This window comes from Neofelis nebulosa, chromosome 1 (genome assembly GCF_028018385.1).
Source record: "Neofelis nebulosa isolate mNeoNeb1 chromosome 1, mNeoNeb1.pri, whole genome shotgun sequence".
Lineage (NCBI taxonomy): Eukaryota > Metazoa > Chordata > Mammalia > Carnivora > Felidae > Neofelis > Neofelis nebulosa.
Genome location: NC_080782.1, coordinates 105,001,486 through 105,015,786, shown reverse-complemented (window position 1 = coordinate 105,015,786; position 14,301 = coordinate 105,001,486). Strand labels below are relative to the sequence as shown.

At 42.8% G+C, this 14,301-nt stretch overlaps 1 long non-coding RNA gene across 1 annotated transcript in view; it reads right to left on the bottom strand.

The window, feature by feature from the left end:
• Nucleotides 1–328: 328 nt before the first annotated feature.
• The window catches only part of LOC131512232 (uncharacterized), a 115,959-nt gene continuing 101,986 nt past the window's right edge, over nt 329–14,301 (bottom strand). The window contains exon 5 of the long non-coding RNA XR_009262043.1: nt 329–4,036. This is a non-coding gene — a long non-coding RNA (uncharacterized LOC131512232). The remainder of the gene's footprint in view (nt 4,037–14,301) is intronic.

Sequence of the window (14,301 nt, the reverse complement as noted above, 5' to 3'; positions counted from 1 at the left end):
TAAAGAATATAAAAACAAACAAAAATGGTGTGTATTGAGGCAAGAATAGAAAAACAGATGAAGGAAGAGAGTCCAGAAATAAACGTATACATACTTGACATCTGTTTTTATAGAAAAGTTGCCATGGTACTATAGAAGGAAGGAGGGTTTTTTTCAATGAATGATACCCTGTCAATTTCATATCCATACAGAAAGACATGAACCTTGACCTCCACCACACACCATGCACAAAAATCAATTCTAGATGCATTTTAGATCGAAAAGGAAAACAATAAAACTTTTAGCAGGTAACATGAAAGAATCTTCATGAACTTGGCAGAAGTTCTCAACTTTTTATTTATCCAATTTTCTCTCCTTTCTCACGTAGTTCAGTGCTCACACTGTCAAGTGTTCTCAGCTTTGGTCACGTGTGTTGGTTATGCCAGTTTTATCATGGCAGGGCTCATCATTTGTTGCTCCAATCTCCAGTAGTGCCCAAGTGAATAAGCCCTAAGTAACTGAGCACTTCAGGTGGTCCCAAATGGCTCTGAACCTCTGCTCTGCTCTCCGCCCTCTCCATGACACTGTGTTTCAGTCCCTCTATTCATCTAAATGTTCAGAAGTCTGACCTTAGCGTCACCTAAAGGCAAAGTACCATACCAGGCATAATTCAGGCTGCAAAGTCCCATGGTCTCATCTTACGCTCTGAAAGAGTTTATAATCTCATAACTGAGATATGTGACAACAGAGTTATTTTATATTTCAGGGAAGTATGGGCTGAGTGTCATGGAAATGGGCATGATAGAAGGGATTCTTTCAGTCTAGGCTAATCAGGAAGGGCATTTGGACTAAGTGACATCCAAGATAGGTCTTGAAGATTATAATTAGGGCATTCCGGGCACAGCGAAAACCTCCTGAGCATTTTTTGAACTGACGAGCTCTGTTTCCTGCATAAACGTATGAACAGATTTTTTCTGGAGTAGACTTTGTATAACCAGGGAAGAGAGCTTGCTGGGGCCATCAACCAGGTTCTCCCGGAAGAACAGAATAGATGGAGTGGTTGCTTCTGTGTGGATCCTACAGCTTTTAAATCTTAGCTGTCAAAGGATTATGTTTGCAGAAGCTCTTATCTTTCATATACGTAAGATGTCTTTTTTATGCTTGTCCCTTCCAGCTCAGGGGAAGAAGGTAGTGCAACACGTGTGTTTGGGTGCTATTTATTAAATCTTCTACTGCCTTTGTGAAATTAAAGAAAGAAGTTGTGCTGTTTTTATAAGAGTTGAAAGAAAAAGTTGAACAGTAATAGTCCAGATGAGGTTTAAGATTCATGTTGGAGATTAGTGCGAGTTTAGGAACAGAGGAGAGGGCCCTGATTCCTTACTGTTGGTGCAACAAAGCCCCTCGGATACAAACTCAAATGCCCATAGGGAGCACTGAGCTAAAAGAAGCCGGTGGGTAGGCTGGAATATAAAAATAGCAACAGTACCAATGAGATGAGAAGTGGCAATCAACACCTGGGTTGTAATAAGACAAGTTCTTGGGCCCAACCCCCACTTACCGAATCACAAATGCTGGGGTAGGGCCCAGCAATCTCCAGATGGTTCTGATGGATACTAACGTCTGAATGGCACTGCCATAAGGCAGAGTCAGAGGCAAACTGATGAGCTCCCACTCCATGTGAAGGACAGACTTCTTTCAGCTGTATTTGACTTTGCCTTATAGGACATGGAACCTAGGTTTCTAGGCCTTCCAATTTTGTAAGGAGAAGTCATACATCTGAATTTTTATGTGACATCTCCTTTTAAAGCATTGGCCCTAAGTAAACAAGCAACCAAAAAGCTGTGGTAACCAAATATAACCATGGTCAACATTTTACCATGAGCTACTAGTTTGCAATCTGTAGTAAAGGGAAAAAGCATAAATTTATTTTTTTTAATTTATTTTTGAGAGAGAGAAAAAGTATGAGAGGGGGAGGGGCTGAGAGAGGGGGAGAGAGAGAACCCCCAGCAGTCTCTACACCGTTAGTAGAGAGCCTGATGTGGGGCTCGAACCCATGAACCATGAGATCATGACCTGAGCAGAAGTTGGATGTTTAACTGACTGAAGCATCCAGGTGCCCCAACAGTACCTGTTTCATAGGGTCCTTATGAAGGTGGAGTGAGGTAATGTGTACAAAGAACTTATTAGCAGGTGCTCAATAAATGATATCATTATAATTCTTCTGGTCAAGCATGGGACTCGCTGGGACTGCTGGCAAAAGGAAAGCACTAAACCAGGGAGTAGGGAATTTGTTGGCTTGTTTGGGCCAAGTACTCCTATGCAGGTGAGACTCCTATGGCAGTCTCATCCAAGGACCGAGCTGGGCTAATAGTAGGAAGGGGGTAGTTGGATGGGTTTGACCCAGTAGTAGAAGATTCCCATAATCCACCACAAAATTCTGGACAATCTGCTCACCTACGGCCAAAAGCCAGCCTGGTTGGGAGTAGGAAACCTGGCAAGTCTTAAATTCCTGGGAGCCGAAATAAGCAGGCTATGTTCAAAACAAGCTGTTGAGAACAGCCAGGTTAACCTGTGACAGAGGCTCAGAACCATCCAGAGGCCAGTATGTCTGAGGGTGTGGGGAAAGGGGAAGTAGAAAAAAAGATAAAAAAGTGTTGTGACCTGGAGGCTAAGTTGGCATCCAGGGCCTATGCGAGGTGGACCAGATACCAGGTTTGTGGGCAGCCACGATTAACTCTAGGCCCCATATCTGGAGGGGCTGAGGCAGCTGATACATTTCCTGTCTTAATCTAGACCAGCTCAGCTCCTGGGCATGAATGAGCCTGTATGTGGTAGGCAGTGGAGACTCCTGTGAGTGGCTGGGAAAGCTTGGCAGATGGCGTGGGCAATGGGATATCATTTTTTAGCAAGATGCCACAGTGCTAATTAAAAGAGTCAACTTTGGGTCAGAGTGTAGGATGCACTGGATGAGGAGTCGGGGGGGAAAAGGCTGGTCTTCGCCACAGATGACAGAGTCTCAGCACTTGGGCCGTGGATCCTCTCAGCTATACTCACAACAGAGAACTTTAACTGATTAAAATACTGTATTCTCCTCTGCTGATCCCAGACAAAGCATCAACATGTCTCAAAACTCTGCTCCAATTCCAATAGATGGAAGCTGGCATATAAAGTCCTGGGGGCCAGCAGGTACTGGGTGATGATAGTTAGTGCCTACATTTTTGACTAGGGCGGGGGCAAGCATGAAGACAGCCAAGTCAAAGGTCACAGTAATGTTCAAATCTTAAGAGTGGGAGAAGATTTGGTGCTATTAAGAAAAGCAGTCTCTGGGGTCCCTGAGTGGCTCAGTCAGTTAAGCATCCGACTTCAGCTCAGGTCATGATCTCACAGTTTCTGAGTTTGAGCCCCGTGTCGGGCTCTGTGTTGACAGCTTAGAAACTGGAGCCTGCTTTGGATTCTGTGTCTCCCTCTCTGTCTACCCCTTCTCTGCTTGTACTCTGTCTCCCTTTTTCAAAAATAAGTAAAACATTAAAAAAAATTTTTTTAAAGGTTTTTTTGTTTCTTTTGAAACAAACAAAAAACATAGAAGCAACCACGCCTCAAAGAATTCAGAAAAGCGAGCAGGTTGATGGACGAAAGATGATGAATTCACCTTTGGAGACCCTGGCAGAACCAGGAGGAGGGGGTGTCCATCAAGCCTTTTGACAGGTCAGATGCTTCTCAAGCAGTCACTGCTTTTAAATGTGGTATCCCTGTGTGTGATGCTTTGGGACAATGCAGACAATGAGCTGCCTACTGGGTCCCTGAGAAGTTCAGGAGATAATGAGGTGTAGGGACACCCACACATGACTAATAAGGACATGTATAACGCAAACAAGTCAGAGAGAAACCACAGACGCTTATTTTGGGAGGAGGTGACAGACGGATGAAATGAAGCAAGTCAGGTCGCTGAAGATGGAGCTCGAAGAAGTTCTGAGCAGGAGCACAAAGCTGGGGCCAGAATACGCTCACAGTTGTTCCATCTGCATGGGGAGTTGACCAAAAAGGACATTCTCGTGGCCTGAGAACACAAAAACAATCGCTGATGTCATCGTCTTACAGCACTGATTCGTTAAGCATCAACAGTATTCTTCGCATCGTGCCACTTGTTGAAAATCTTGTCCTTTCAGAGGAACCCACAGACGCATCAGTGAGGGAGAGGTGGCTAATACAGCACAGGAAGTGCTCAGAGGCCAGTATGCACCGAACGATACAGGCACCCACAGCAGAGTCTAGCTTACCGCGAGAGGGGGAGCACGGTAGGGGCCCTAGTGGGGATGGAGGTAGAGCTGCAAGGAAAGCAAACTCAAAGGATCCATTCATTTATCCATTACTGTCCAATCCCATGCAGAGTTTCCCAGGCCTCCGAGGTATCGCCCAGCAGGGGCAGAGAAGCGTGTAGGTGTGGAGAACCACTCAGGGTGGGCTCTTTAATGCAGTTCCTCAAGCTTGATCCTGGCAACAGGCCAGAGAGTTTTGGATCACCTTTTATTTATTTAGACATTCATTCATTCATTTTTTTTTTCCAGGGAAGCATAACAGAGCATTTATAGCTTAAACTATTGTAATTCTCATATGCTGGCTGGTTTCCAGAATAAGCTGACTGAATAAACTCACCACCTTTCAGGGGAGTCACTCCAAGGAATCTTTACATACAGATCTCCGCAAAAGTCTTCTGTACCAGGAAAATTTAAGGGAAGTGCATCTCAGAAAGTTGTTAATACTGCGGGTTTTTTGCTCGTTGCTGAGTATCACTGTTGAGTCTCTCGTTTTCTTTAAACTACATTTTGTCTTCTGTTTGGTAATTTTTATTTTTAAATGCAGTAAAAAACACCTAACACAAAGTTTACTACCTCAGCCATTTTTAAGTGCAGCGTTCAGTGGTGTTAAATACATTCCCATTATTGGGCAACTGGTCTCCAGAACTTTTTCATCTTGCAGAATTGAAACTGTAATACCCATTCGACAACAACTCCCCATCTCCTCCTCCCCTGGTCCCTAGTAACCACCATTCTACTCTCTGTATCTATGAATCTGACAACTTCAGATCTCACATAAGTGGAAGCATACAGTATTTATCTTTTTGTGTCCGGCTTATTTCCCTTAGCCTAACATTTGCAAGGTTCCTCCCTGTTGTAGCAGATGTCAGAATATCCTTCCTCTTTAAGGCTGAATGATATTCCATTGTATGTCCATACCACATTTTGCTTATCCATTCATCCATGACTGGATATTTAGGTTATTCTACCCCTTAGCCCTTATCAATAATGCTGCTATGAACATGATGGTGCAAACATCTCTTCAAGATCCTGCCTTCAGTTTTTTGGCTCGATTCCCAGAAATGGGACTGCTGGGTCATATGGTAGTTCCATTTTTGATTTTCTGATGAGCTGCCACACTGTGTTCCTTAGCAGCTGAACCATCTTACATTTAGGATCAGTCAGGGCTGGGTGTACCGCTCCCCCCGCCCCCCATTCCCCCAGAGCTCCTGGACCACCGACCTAACTCCTGACAAGGTTAAGGCCTCATCCCCTGGGAGTCCTTTGTGGAGCAGGAGGCTGTTGTCCTCACAGGGACAGAGAAAAGGCTAGGATACCTTCAATAGGGGTATAGCAATCCTGCCATAGAACTGAATCATAGTATGAGGCCCAAGCATAGGATGGATTCACCCACTCAGCACCATCTCACCTGCCAAATTCCTAAGTGATCTCTGCTTCTTCCAGAGAATAGTCCATCCATGTGTCTGAGAACCCTGCAACATTTGAAAGCCCACTCCAGATGACATGATAACCTTAGCATCTGATGACAGCAAGATTTTCAGGAGTATACTATTAAATTCTTTCCCCCCGCTCCCCGGATTTCCAATACTGATCCCTACCTACCTCTGCCTCTACTGCCATGGTTTTTGTAATGCCATCACTGTCCCTAGAGGGAGGTTCCCTTTTCCCTTAGATATACTCATCTAGAAGACTGGGAATTCTCCTCTTAAAAAGAACAGTGAGTTTTGCCATCAGGAGAATTAGACCTACCCCTCGGGTGGGGAGGTGAGAGAATTAGAACCTTAGAGATATATAAAATACTAATCTTTATATGACAAAAGGTTATATCCTTTAGAGTAATGAGAATTTCATAATGACTAACGTTCTTGAGAATGGGACAGAACAAGAAGTCAAATGCAAATACTCAGAGTTGACAACTCCATGCACAATACAAGAAGCTTCAGAGTACTGGTCAAGGTTTGGGACACTTGGAAAACTACACATCTGCCCATATAATCCGATAAAAGCAAAAAGGAGGCGATCCTGACACTCTGCTACACCACCAGAGAATTTTGTGCCTGGCCTGCTCAAAGATGTCCTTCTTCCCACTTCGGTTCACCTTCGAAACGAACGAGACCTAACAGTTCCCAAGAGACCCAGTTCTTCACTTAGGGCCCCAGAGACCAGATAAGAAATCAGCCTATCTGCACAATGTTTGAGAACCCACAGCAGCAAATATCAAGAAGGCAAACTGTTCCATTTTCCCTGACCCCAGGGGCTATGTACACTATAACCTACAGTGACTAAGATTCCTTCGAGAATGTGGCCTTCTACTCAGGGACGGTAGATGCCCCACCATAGGTGTGAGGTGGGGGATGCATATCTCCTAGTCCCACTTCAGTTTTGGGTGCCCCAGTGCCTGAGACAGAGTGAGCATCTTCCAACGCGACGTGTGCTTTTCACATGTATTTTCGCATATGTTTTTCATTTAACCTGGCTCCTGAAATGCACCAAGGAAAGGGTCTTTCTTCTATTGCAGTACTGGGTGAAAAGTTGTTTGTGCTAGATTTTTCAAGAAACCACACATCAGTCTTCAGCAGGGGATGATAGTCTAACTTTCATGTGACTTTTCTAGGCTTATCGGACTTTAGAACTGATGCAAAACGTTTCATGCAATTCTACTGGAATCATCTCTATAGGGTGTTATTTCATCTTTTTGATGCTCATTTTTCTCATCTGTGTATGGAGAGTTGGACAAAGACATCTCAAATATTCCTGCAATATTCAGTGATTCCACTGGAGAAGGAGGAATTGTAGGAAATAGCTGTCAAACCACAAAAGAACTTCTGCCCTTTCTTGCTTTTATTCCCTCCTTGCATCTGTCTTTTAGAGAAGCAAGTGGTAGGAGTCCCAAATAAGAAAGCACGCTAAAATGCTTAAAATGGTGGTATCCAAGGGCTCCTCTAGCATTGGCTTGATAATTCCCGAGGCAAAGAGTCTTACTGTTGGGTAGCTTACCGTTCTTCCTGTTAGAAAAAGTCTTCTGGACCTTAATCTTGACTTATCTCCCCCTACCTTTCATTTATTCATTCAAATCCTCTCTATGAGGATTATATGGAACAAGTCGACTTGCTTAAATATGCATCGTGTGGTGTATGTATGTGTGTGTACATACACTAACACCTTCATACTAGATCCCTATAATTGTGTGTGGTCCATCGTGGGGTGGGTCTCAATGCATTGGTAGATTTTATGACACCAGAAAGACCAGTATTATGAGTGAGGCTGATGTAATTTGGTAAACTATGATTTATGGAAACTCTTTACAGGTTAAATGGGGGAATAAAGGAGGTGGTTAACAAAAGCGAATTGTCTACTCACACGTTCCTCTTATTAAATTGACTTATAACCAATAGTGCATTTTTTGACAAAAGTCAGTGTCCTCTATGGTGGAAAAATTTCTTTTCTACTTTCTTTCTTTCTTTCTTCCTCTTCTGTTCCCAGTTCAGGCTTTGGGTCAAATGTAGTCTTTGCTACTACCAAGTAGCTGTGTGACCCAACATAAATGTCTTCACGTCTCTAATCCTCCGCTTTTCTATTTGTGGAGGCAGAATAATGGCTCCCCAAAGATGGCCCCTTCCCAATCCCTGAAAACTGTGACTACGCTAGGTTATATGGTAAAGAGAAATTAAGGTTGCATATGGACTTAAAGTTGCCAGTCAATTGACCCTGAGATGGGAAGACTATCCACAATGATCCACATGGGCCCACAGTAATCACAAAGGACCAAGAAGGCAGAAAAGGTCAGAGGGGTGTGATGTGATTTAAAAAAAACTCAGCCAGTCTTTGCTGGCTTTGAATATGGAGGGAGGGTACCATGTGCCTAGGAATATGAGTGACCTCTAGAAGCTGGAAAAGGCAAGAAAATGACTCTTCCCTACAGCCTTCAAAAAGGACTGCAACCCTTCGGACACACCTTGATGTTATTCCAGGGAAACCTGCATCAGACTTCTACAGAACCATAAGATAATAAATTTGAGTTGTTTTAAGGCACTACATGGGGGTCCTGTGTTATAGCAGCAATAGAAAACTAATGCACTCTCTCTGAAATCCAGTTAATAATGGTATCCATCTTAAACTGATTGCCTAGACAGTTCAGGTAACCTCCACTGCCTGTTACTTACCAAGTACTCAGTATATAGATGCTGTTATTTTTAAGCCTCCTCCCAACTTAGCCCAAAGCCAAGGGTGATGGTACATTGGAGGCTCCATTGCAAATCCTACTGTGAATGGGCTTGCCAGCAGCCACTCTCCTGGAGCCAGTTGACAGCAGGAGAAATCACAATCCTTTCAAATCCATTTGGCCAGGGCTGACTGTCTGCCAATTTTCTAAAGGGATTTTCATTTTTAAATTAAAGTGATAGATCTACCTGTCTGCATCTTTATGACTGTGGGAGGAAGCTTCACGCCCAAGAGCCAACTTTGCTTTTCCTACGTATTCATTCCTGTTTTAATTTGTATATTTTAAAAAGAAGCCATGGATAACTCAGCTTTAAAGTAATTCCCTGTCTATAAGCTTTTAAAACCTTACTTGGGGAAAACAACAGCTCATATCATGGACAAGTTCAATGAAAAGAGATGGTATTTCCGGCAGGGTAGAGAATAGATCCAACACTTTCTGGGAAACTTCTCTCTTGGCCCTTTGCCTGACCACCACACTCTCTATAGTCACCACCCCCCCCCCATTTTGCAGTTACCCCAATATTCCAAGAAATTGCCCAATTCTAAGGACTTTCAAACCCTTAAGTCAAAGTATGGTTCCATACGCCTTAGGTAGAAGCAACAAAAGGGCAAAATCCTTACAGGAGACTTCTTTCCCTTTGGTTACACAAAAAATGTTAATGTAGCATTTAGGGTGGAGACTTTACATGCTAAGTCAGAAAAGCTTTATTTATGGCCCACACAGCTGTACTCGCCTCCCTCTTGATCATTTGGGGATTATCCTATAGGCCTAACCTTAGTGCTATGCTAGCCCTTATTTGGATTCCTTTAATCCCAATTCCATCTCGCCATTTGCATTTGTTGTCTTTGGCAGAGAAATTTTAAAAAGAAAGAGAACCATTGTTGATGGCACGTTCAAGTCAACATAGCATTCACAGGGACAGGGGTGTGGTGGCAGATGCAAATCAAGAAGTCTGCTTTGGTAATGGGGTAGGGGAAGCAGGGGGAGCTGCTGGCTGGTCTGTGTGGGGTTTTTCTTTTCTGATTTTGGATGGGTCAGATGTTTCCATTCCTTTCAGGCTGTTGGTACATGTACATGCATGTTTGTGGAAGATTAACATTTCAGAGAATGGTATGATTTTCACATTTTATTTCTGTAGTTTCCATGAACAAGAAGCAATGAAAAAGTCTCTCGGGATCATTTGATTTTTCCCCCCCACTCCCACCAGCGGCCTACTTAGAGGGCTGTAAGAGTCCCAAGGGACTTCTCATCCCTATTCCCAGTCAGTGGAACCTTTATTGGCTTATTGTGCTTCCTATCTGGGCCCCACAGAGATAGTGAGACAGAGCCAACTAGGATGAGACAGGGAAATAGATAGCAAAAGTGAGGAAAGATTCTGGAAGTGAGCCATACCTGGAAGGAATATGGGAATGGGATGTAATTGTATAGAAAAGAGAAGGGCTTTTGTGAAGAGAGCCTTAATTAAGGAAGCAAGAAGAGAGAGTTCAGTGTATATTGTCTGAAGGACAGAACACAGTCGCTCCCTCCTTCAGAGGACCCAGCTCTAAGGAAAGAACTTGAGTGACAACAGGGTGCATGGAGTTGAGATATAAAGATTCTTACAGCCATGAGGACAGGGAGGGGTGGTTTCATTTATTTTTCTAGGTAGTGCATATATATTTCAGACGGGTAGTTTTCTTTGTATTCTGTTATAATGCAATTCACACTAGATAGGGGGAATGACTCTCTCATGAATTCCTCCAAGCTTCTCAGCCAGAAGCCTGAATTCTACAAGTTTAACCTTAAAATATATTTATGTAAAAAAAAATTTTTAACTGAAGGAAAGCAACACATTTACCAACACAACATGCTGAGAGAGTGTATTGCCTTCACTTTGAGAAGTGGGAAACTCAAACCTAAAAAGCATGAGCATTCTTTTTTTCCTCCACATATAAGCTGAATAAAACCATTTTTGTTTGTTTACTTGTTTGTTCGGTTTTTGCTAGTTTTCCAACATTGACTCTGGATTTGATCTCTGGCAGTGCAGAAAAACCTAAAATAGAACTGACATTTAAAACTTGCCATGCCCTGAATCTTCTTTGGTTATAGTCTTCTCTTTGTTGAATAATGTGCTTTTACTAAGAATGAATAATATCCAAGGTAATCTTACAGGTAACTATTTTCTCTGTACCAAGGGAAACCACAATGCCCAAATGACAAAACCATCAGTGTGTGTTTTCATTATGTTATTGTGGTGGGATGGAGGAGGGAAGGGTGCATTCTGAAATGGGGGGAAGGCTGCTAAAAATTGCAAAAAACTGGGGTGGTCGGAAAAATGCTGTACTTATTGTAAGATAATCTGAAGGGTTTGGTGTAAAAAGTGGCTGCACCTAATATCAAGGTTTCAAAATCAAGTTCACTAAGTTCCCATTGTGTATCCTCAAAAAGAAACCAATATATCTGCTGCTATCAGAGAGCTCAGGCCTATGGAACAATTGGAGGCGAGACAGGATTCAATCGCCCTTCCTTCTCCACACTCCAACTACAGTGTTACAACATGATATAGATTTGCCTCCCTGCCATGAAAATTGGAATGCAGTGGCCCTTTGCTTCCAAAATAAATAAGAGTTAGGTTTCCCAGCATTTCCCGTCTTTTCCAGGTTCATTCCAGGAGCTTGGCTTTAAACAAGATCAAACATGCACACAGCTGAAACCAAACTGGGTACTATGGAAATGTGGAAAGAGTGGGCTTAAATCTTAGCTCTTCAAGACAGTCTAGATTCATTCCACAGCAAATGTTACTCGCAGCTGCTACTCTCCTGGTAAACAGAAGAGAAAAGAAGAAAGAAGTTATTATCTGTCTATTTAAACTATCCCAAGTTGAGGGGCCAATAGGTAATATGGTCACCATGTAGCATGGTTTTTTTCTTTTTTTAATTTTACTTGACTGGAAACATTGCCTATGCCTGTCTTCTGAATGAAGAGAAAAACAACTTCACTTGTTAAACACTTGGTTTAATTCCACCTTGGACATACCTACAGCAGAATTAGGACTGGAATCTGAGTCTATTTCTCCAACTTAAATTCACCATTCACTAAGTTTCCTTGTAATGTTGGTGACTGATGCAGGAGAACCATTACTATAATTCATGAGACATCTTTGTCATCTTTAAGGATAAAACTTATTTAAGAAATGAGAGAACCAGGCAATGTGCATTTGGAGAATTATCATTACCCTTAAAGGCCTGCTTATCTAAGCCCTTGAAAGGTAGGTGATGCTCTGACCTCAACTCAAAACACACGCATTAGGAGTTAGACACCTCAGAGGTTGCCTGACTCGAACCTTTCCATTCACTACAAATGAGGAAGCTGAGTTCTAGAAGGGATATCATGTCCTTCCAGCATTTTCTTAGGGGGGTTTACTTTCTCTGCCCTCCATGTAACTTAAATAGCTCAAAAAGCTACCAGCACTTGGCACACAGTGAGAGAGAGGATGGTCTGGGTGGTCAATGTTGAGAGGTCAGATAAGAGGTCAGAATAAGGGGAATTTTGCCCAAGACTGCTGCAGGAAGCTGACAAAGCCACAAAATCATAATTCACTACACTCTCATATCCTATTTATAAAGGTCCTGTCAAGAATGGCCCATGATTTAGAAAGGAGCACAGATTGAGAAATGCTTCCATGTTAAGCTGTTCCAAGGCATTTGGTAGTGGTTCACCCCTGATCTCCAAATCCTGGGTTCTAGATGAATTTCCTAAGCAAAGACATTTGGTCTGCCTATGTGTGTGAGTCACTTTCTTTCTCTGCCACTGGTCATATCAACTGTTGTTGTGGTACGTGACCTTCAAGCCCAGTTAGGGTTTACTCTAGGGTGACTGAGGAGTAGTCAAGAAATAGTCTGTGACTAAGATAGAAGAAGCCCAAAGAGCAGTGAGGGGTGTCTGATCTAGACTTGCCACTTCAAGGGGCCTCTACTGACCAGCAGCATCAGCCTCTTTGGGAGCTTGTTAGAAAAGGAGAATCTGCAGTTTCTCAAGATCTTCAGGTAATACTCATATGCATTAAACCTTGAGAGGTGATGCCTGGTCCCATTCCCAGAGATTCGGATTTAATTGGTCTGGGTTTGTGACGTGGGCAAAGAGCTTTCAGAAGTTTCCCCAGGCACTGCTAAAGGGCAGCCATAGCTGAGAATGGCTATAGTGCCCCAGGATATGGCCATGAGTTCTGGATAAAAATATGGCACTGGGCAAATTCTCCTGACATACAAGGAATTGCATCTTATTGTTGTTTATATTCCATGCATAAATCTCCATAGACGTTTAGAGAAAAGACTTTTTAGAAGAAAATGGCAAAGAGGCAAACCCAAAGATGGCTGGGTAAACAGGGAGAGAGAGATAACTGTAGAACACAGCAATTGACATTCAATGAATTAATACACGAAAAGCACTTGGAACAGTGGCTTATATGTAATGAGGGCTTTATAAATGTTAGTGATTTTTGTTCCTATTATTGTTACTTATGAAGTCTGTGGAGTTGAACAGAGGGAGGATAGTACAATAGCTTCCTTTCATTTTGTGTCCTAAAAGCCCAGCCTTTTACATTCATTCCCTCATGTAATCCTGACAACAACAATTTCAAGAAGATATTATTACTCCATTTCACAGGTGAGGAAACTAAAGCTTAGAGAGGTATCTTAGTCTGCCTGGGGTTGTTCTAATAGAATACCACAGACCAAGTGGCTTAAAAACACATACTTCTTTCACACAGTTCTGGAGGCCAGGAAGTCGAAGATGAAGGTGCCAACCAGTTCAGTTCTTGCTGGGGCCCTCTTTCTGGTTTGCAGATGGCTGTCTTATTTCGGTATCCTCACAGGTGGAGAGAGAGAGAGAGAGAGAGAACTCAGGTCTCTTCTGCTTATAAGGGCAATAACCCCATCATGAGGGTTTATCAAAAGTAATTACCTCTCTAGGCCCCACCTCCCGATATCACCAGATTGGGGATTAAGGTTTCAACATATGAATGTTGGAAGGACACGTGCAGTCTGTAACAAGACGTTAAGTATACCACCCTAGGTCAGAATTCAAACCCAGATCTACTTGAGTCCATAGCACCATCTAACCTCAAGCAGGCCGAGGGTTATCATTGTATCCCCAGAATGGAGAGGATGGGAGAAAGCAAATAGAGGCTGAGAAAAAGAGAAAGAAATAGAAATGATCTTGATAAATTCCAAACGGTATTGATTGACCTCCCAGTTCCCAGACTTGCACTGCCCAAAGAGCAGTTATAGGTTCTTGCCTATGGAATAAAGTAAAACTTGGTCCTTGGAGTAAAGCTCATCTCTGTATTCAAGAGACACGTCCTTCCCTTGGCTGGGTTTCAGCTAATGAACCTCCCCAGCCAGTCGCAAAAGAGGGTGGAAAGGAATGAGGGCCAAGCCCAACACATTTTATTCCCAATTTGCTACAATCAGAAGAAAGTGTCTATCAGACTGGCCAAGAAAACAATAGAAGCCAAGTGGGCTGTCAAGGGGCAAAGAACCCACAGTACCAAAACCCAGTCAGATGCAGCCAGTGTGGATTTTTGATGGCCGGCCTGGTTTGAAAGAACCCCTTGGATTTGTTTGAGTTATATATTTTTTAGAGGAATTACTGAGATAGGAGACTAAAGAAAGACCAAAGCCTAGGATTATATTCACCTAAAACTCCAAAAAGCATTCAATAAGGTTGCACATTAAAGTCAACTGTCCCAGGCAAGAAATCATGGTAGGGGGTAAAATAGCTCAATGTGAAGATAAAATGCTTCTC